The sequence below is a fragment of the Delphinapterus leucas genome, chromosome 19, assembly GCF_059928025.1.
Source record: "Delphinapterus leucas isolate spDelLeu-1000000601 "Yukka" chromosome 19, BTC_Dleu_Yukka2, whole genome shotgun sequence".
Lineage (NCBI taxonomy): Eukaryota > Metazoa > Chordata > Mammalia > Artiodactyla > Monodontidae > Delphinapterus > Delphinapterus leucas.
This window is the reverse complement of record NC_143147.1, coordinates 46,960,366-46,966,686: the sequence shown is the minus strand read 5'-3', so window position 1 is coordinate 46,966,686 and position 6,321 is coordinate 46,960,366. Positions and strand designations below refer to the sequence as shown.

Below are 6,321 nucleotides of genomic sequence, written 5' to 3'. Positions count from 1 at the left end.
TAACAAAAAGGAGCAGATACAACTAAAACTTACTTACAACCTACCATCTGGGCTTGGTTAAAAGAACAAAAAAGGCTTCTACAGTAGTGATCCTCCACATCCTACAGGAAGAAGTTGTTCAAATGGCTTTCCTGTGTTCCAGGGAACCAAGCCCACAGATGAATCTCTGCCTCTAAGCATAGGCGAGCCGATCTGTGAGCAATTTCTGACATTCCAACCCAGAGTAGGACTTTGCTGAAAATGTCTTGTGGAGGACATAAGTCTCCGCACGTCTACTCGAACATAATCCTTAGAATGCGGCTTACGCTTTGCTATCTGGGGAAATTCTGGACTGACTCACCCTACAACACAGATTTCGCACCACAGTGTTTCTCTGCAGGCGGCTCTCCATTACGTGGGGCTGTCTGCACACCTGAAGAGCGCTCAGTGGTCCTGGCGCCAGACTACTTATATGCCCCCAAGAAATTCTGACCATCAAGAATGTCCCCACACCATTTCCAAATGCCCGTGGGTGTGGGGAGGGTTGAGCGGCAGGCTACCGTTCTTGGTGGAGAACCACTGGGGAAATGAGCCAAAAAGGAAACAAAACCCCCTAGCTCTAAGGGCACTTAGGGAGGAAATTAGGTTTGGGTTCCAAGGGCTTAATTTTTAAACTTCCTAACTTTCCTTTGGACTTACTGCTTAGTTCTATGCTATGTCTGCCTGCCTCTCTCCCCAGACCATAGGGAGAAACAAAATGATGTCTGGACACACACGTCCACGGTCACTGCATCCAGAACGCTGTGGTGCGGCGCGGAACACCTGTCCACGTGTGCTTCAGTGACCATGTGCTTGTATTTAGCAATTCCTTCACCAATGCTCAGTGTATGTCGCTTGTATCTCTACTGTAGCTCCTGCTACAAGAGTTTGCTCTCACTTCAATTATTACTCCCTTTGTTTCTAACAGGTGTCCTTATTCTACTCTGTATAAATAAGAGCTGTTGTGTATGGAGTCTTAGTGTGTGCTTGGCACTGTTCTAATCCCTTGACACCTTATTAACCTCTGGTGATCCTCACAGCCTCATGAGGTAGGTACGCTATTATCCTTATTTTACAGAGGAGGAAATTAAGAAACTTGCTGGAGGTTCTACAGTCAGTGGAGAGGCAGGATTTAAAATTCTGCGGTCTGGCGCCAGACATGTAAAACAACGGCGCTTCACACCTCAACGTTTTGTGCATTCCTGAACACGCAAAGGAATGTTATTTTCTTACTGTTTTCCTCCACTTTGGGACTCCTTCTAACACTATGAGCAAACTCCCCTTTATCCATATTGTAGTCCTTATTTCTTCTCTCTGCCTTTGAAAACTGACATCTCCTGTTGCCTCCTTCCATGGAAGCCAGACTTCTCCTCACTTCCCATGAGAGACTGAATCGAACCATCAGGAGGGATCAGTTTTCTCCATAGTTACCGGTACTATTTGCTGACTATAATATTTCTTTTATCTTCCTACCTTTCATTATTCAATCACTGCCACTGCTAGGCTCTTCACTGTGATTCATACTCATCTTTCTAGATAAATTCTGTACTGGCTTGTGTTCCTTCCTTTTAATCCATTTCCTCCAATTAAAAACTTCAAATTCTATGTTAAATGGAATTGATTAAGTCAGTTGTGGTATGCCCATCTAATGGAGAGTGCCATTAAAAACAATATTATAAAAGTATAGAAATGTAGTTATTAACATGAAAATCTATAATCTATTATCTATAGTCTATTAAGTAAAACAAGCAAGTTATGAACACGTACGCATGGTATTATCCATTTTTAATGAAAAATACGTGTAGGAACATACGGAAAGAAATAAAACAAATGTTACCGGTGATCATCTCTAGATAATGGGATTATGAGTGACATTTTACTCTATTTTTGATGCTTATATGTACTTCCTGTTTTCTAAAATAAACATGATTTACTTGTATAATAAAATGTTTTAAAAGCACACCTGTTTGATAACCTATCAATCCCCTTGACCCCTTCCTCCTTGACTCTCCAGAGTTAACAGTCTTCATTGCTAACAGCCATGAGGAACCAGAGCCTAAGGACCTAATGTTTGAATTATTAGTCTAATACAAGCAAACATTCTCCACTTAATTCACTAATCACTTCCTAGGTTCACTAGACACTTTATTCATTGACAGTTTACTTAATGTATGGACATGTAACTTTCTGTTATGTGCTCAAACCTGGATCCAGTCCTGGATCTCTCTCATCATCCATCTCTCATGTGTAGTCTTCTAGGCTATAATGATTTGCCGCAGAAAGACTAAAAACTGTTAGAACTGGCCTACCATAGATCCATGTATTCAAATTTAAACGGGCCCTTTTAACTACTTAGTAATCTTTTATCCATTTCTTGATGTCCTACCAAGTTTTCCACATTTGCTACTCAGACGTAAACCCACAATCCCACCCAACTCTAGCTCTCATTATTCATTAGGCCCCATCTCCTAACTGTGCTAATGACTCATGATAAGGTTTCCCTGAAACCTCAAGGTAAGATTACCATGAGGCTGAAACAAGGAAAAATCAAAATGTAACATTTGAAATCAACCACCTGCACAATGTCCCACTTTAAGGAAGTGCTAGTAAATGGGTGGCTGGAGGAGGTACTAACAGCTAAGTCCATCAAGGTAACTAGAAAGCACATATGTCAATACATCTTATGATGTAACCTAACTTACATACAGATAAAGCTAACCTAATTATAAGAAACGGTACCGTAATGAGTCTGAAGAACGCACATAATAAATGAAGACAGAATCTGCAGGGAAGATAGAAAGAGCAAGAATTCGGCTACTTAGCTGTCTTTTGAACTTTCAAAGGAAAAAGTGATCTGGCCAATGAACACAAGCACCCCAGTCTGCTTATGAATATCCTGGAGCAGCATCAGAAATCTGTGTATCTATATATCTGGCCTACCATCACGTTACAATCGTTCACCTGGATTACTGCAATGTCCACCCGACTGGCTTCACCATCTCTATTCTTGCTCCCCACCCTCCAATCCACTCTCCACACTGTAGCCAGAGCGACCTTTCAGATGTGTCACGTTCTGCTTAAAGCCGCTGAAGAACGTCCCGCTGTCCTCAGAATAAAGCTCAAACTTTTCTACACGGCTCATTCTGTGATGCGGTACTTGCTTACGGCTCTCCAGTATCGTGTCTCATTATACTCCCTGCCTCCCCTCCTCCCCCAATCCATCAAACTCTAACCAACTTCATTTAGTTGTACTTACTGTGCTCTCATCGCCAAACCACTGTAATGCCTTGCCTGTCTACCACCCCAACGTGACTGTAAGCTCTGTGAATCCAGGGACTACTTCAGTCTTGTTCGCTACAGTAGCCCCGTTTAGTAGATTCTTGATTAATATTTATAAATAAATATTAGTTCATTCTAAGACATGCATTTCCCCCCAAATATTTACATTTGTGAAACTGACATATACCATAACAATCGGTGACGTGTCATTCTTTAATTTGCAGCATTTTCTTAGCGATATATAAATGAGGTTTGTCTTAAAACCGATGGCTTCTTGGATTCCATGAAGGATGGTACTCACAATTAAGATCACTCAATTACCTTCCTTTGCTGTAATTTTCTGTCCCTGATGATCTTGTGATTATAATTTAGCTTCTCATATAAATTTATTTCAGGCAAAGAATATTCAGACCAAAGAACGTAAGAGTTCGGAAGCACTTGTCACTCACTCAGGCTTTTCACTGTAAATTAGCAACTTTATTTACATATTATTCAGATTGTTTAGCACAGATCAATCCCTCTGACCCTCATCTGCTTGGGTACACTGACAAATTCTGGAAGCTGAGAACCAGACTCTGGGATGGTGCTTTTTGCCCTCATCATGTCCTGCGTATCCCTCCATTTTATTACTTGCTTCATTAAGTTTGTATCAGAGTAACTAAGTATGTGTTTCTGGAGTCAGACTGCCTTGGACAAGTTCTTTTCTCTCTGAGCCTCATCTGAAAAGTGAAGATAATAATAACAGGTTATTGCGGTAAGTCAGAAATTCAAGGAAAGCGCTTAGAACGGTATTTGGTACGTGGCAGACATTCGGTGCATCTTAGTGCTGCTATTATCATCATCACTACCACTGGACTGTAAGCCCCTTGAGGGCAAGAAGCAGGTCATAATTCATCCTGTATCCCTCGGCACTTAGCACTGTGCCTGGTACAAAGAGAATCGACAATTATGTCCACACCATCCCAGGAAACCCTGCCTGAGGGCTGGTCGGCTTCCCTAGATAAGATCTACCTCACTTCTCTTTAACTGCAAAGAAACAGCCCAATCAGTGTCAGTTCCTGCAATGGCCTTAACCCCCACCAAAACATACTCTAAGTGTGGTTTCATCCAGCCTTGAAAGACCTATCCCTTTTCTTCTTTAAAAGCTAACCCTTCTCGGATCCTTTCAGGTACTATTGTAATCCTTATTTAAGTACCAAGGAACCAGAGGCCTACAGGGGTTGCATGATTCACTTAAGGTCACACTGCTAGTGAGCGGCAGAGCCAGGTGTGTCCAACTCCACCATCCAGCGCTTTCCCAGTGTGATCATTACAAACAATACTAAAAGGCAGATGCAAACCAGGGAAAAGGATTTTAATATCGGTGTTAGACAAGGTCCCATATATATAAATATATACAAAGAGCTATATATATAAAGAGCTATCATAAACAATAAGAAAAAGCCAAACACTGCAATGGCAAGATGAATACAGAAAAGGCACAAGCAATTCAGAAAAGAAAATATACTGATACCCAACAAGCATGTGAAAAAAAATGTTCAACCTTACTTAGCAATTAAGTGCAAATTAACACCGTAAGAAACCATTTTTCACCTATTAATTCAACAATGATTTTATTTAGCATTGGATAGGGTTGGGAAAATGGGTATTTTCACGTGCAGCTGGTAAGAGTGTATGTGGATGGCTATTTTGCAATACATACCACCAAGTCTTAAAACTATACACATCCCTTTGACCTAATAATCCCATTTCTAGGAATTTATCCTAAGTAAATAATCATGGCTGTGTTAGCCATAAAGTTGTTTGTCACAGTATTATTTATAACAGTAGAAAAATTGGAAATAGAAATCATCTAAATGTCCAAAAGGGAACTGGCTAAATAAAATAGAGATAACATCCTTAACAGGACCACTGTAAAGGTTATACTGATTAAATGAGATAATGTATGTAAAGTATTTAAGATAGTACTCAGCATATATGTGCATAATAAATGATGGCTATTATTACAGCTAATTTATAAGAAGGACTATTATACAACCATTAAAATGATATTACTGTTAATGACATAATACAGTAAAATAAAAAGCAGGTTGTAACAGAGCGTAAAGACCCAATTTTTGTTTTGTTACTATATACATGAACGTATAAACACTTATGCATAGTATCTATATGTATATTAAGAAACTATAGAATTAAAAAAATATGTGCTAAAATGTTAACAGTAGTCACCTCTCATTGATAAGATTATAGATCATTTCAATTTCCATATTTTCTAATATACTTTAATAAGTATGTACTACTACTTTTAATGAGAAAAAGAAAAACTTAAGTGAATTTAGGTGGCTGTACTCCTTTAGAGGAAACAGGGAATGTTCAGCTTGCCTATTTGGTCAAAGAAGAATACTTAACATAAAGTTTTATTCAACTTACACATTAATCACAAAATGTACACTTCAGTTTCATATTATGGACATTCAAGGGCCTGAAGAAAGAAAGAAGGACAAAGGGGAAAGAAGAAAGAGTAAGAAACGCAGAAGGAGAAGGAGAGAGGGGGGACCCGGGAGGAAGAAGCACAGGGAGACGGGCAGAAAAGAGAAGGTGAGCGCAGAGGCTTAAGTGGTGGAGGTTCCTTCCAATCTTGAGACAAACATTTACTGGGCATCTACTATGTGCCAAGCACCGTGTGTAAATATGACACAGCTTCTGCCTTCAAAAAAACTTATTTTCTGTCTAGTTCCATAGTTTCCTGCTGAATTAACAGAAAACTGCACCCTAAATGCTACTCAGAACTAAAAGCCTATCCAAGAGCCACCAGATTTTAAGAGGAGAATTTGTTAAAATACTCTGACATATCCTGCTATCCACTTAGGCTTCAAAGTTATCACTACCTTTTGAGATGTAATTTACGTAAACTCCTCTCATGGCTCTTCCTCTAGCTTATTCCTTGAAATCAGAGGTCCTGCTCTGAATGGGAAAGAAGCCCACCAGGCAGGTGTTTTTCTTTGGACTTAATAGAGATGGGAA

At 39.7% G+C, this 6,321-nt stretch overlaps 1 protein-coding gene across 5 annotated transcripts in view; it reads right to left on the bottom strand.

The window, feature by feature from the left end:
• ZNF652 (zinc finger protein 652) overlaps nucleotides 1–6,321 on the bottom strand; it is a 65,831-nt gene that overhangs the window by 5,413 nt on the left and 54,097 nt on the right. The window lies entirely within an intron of this gene.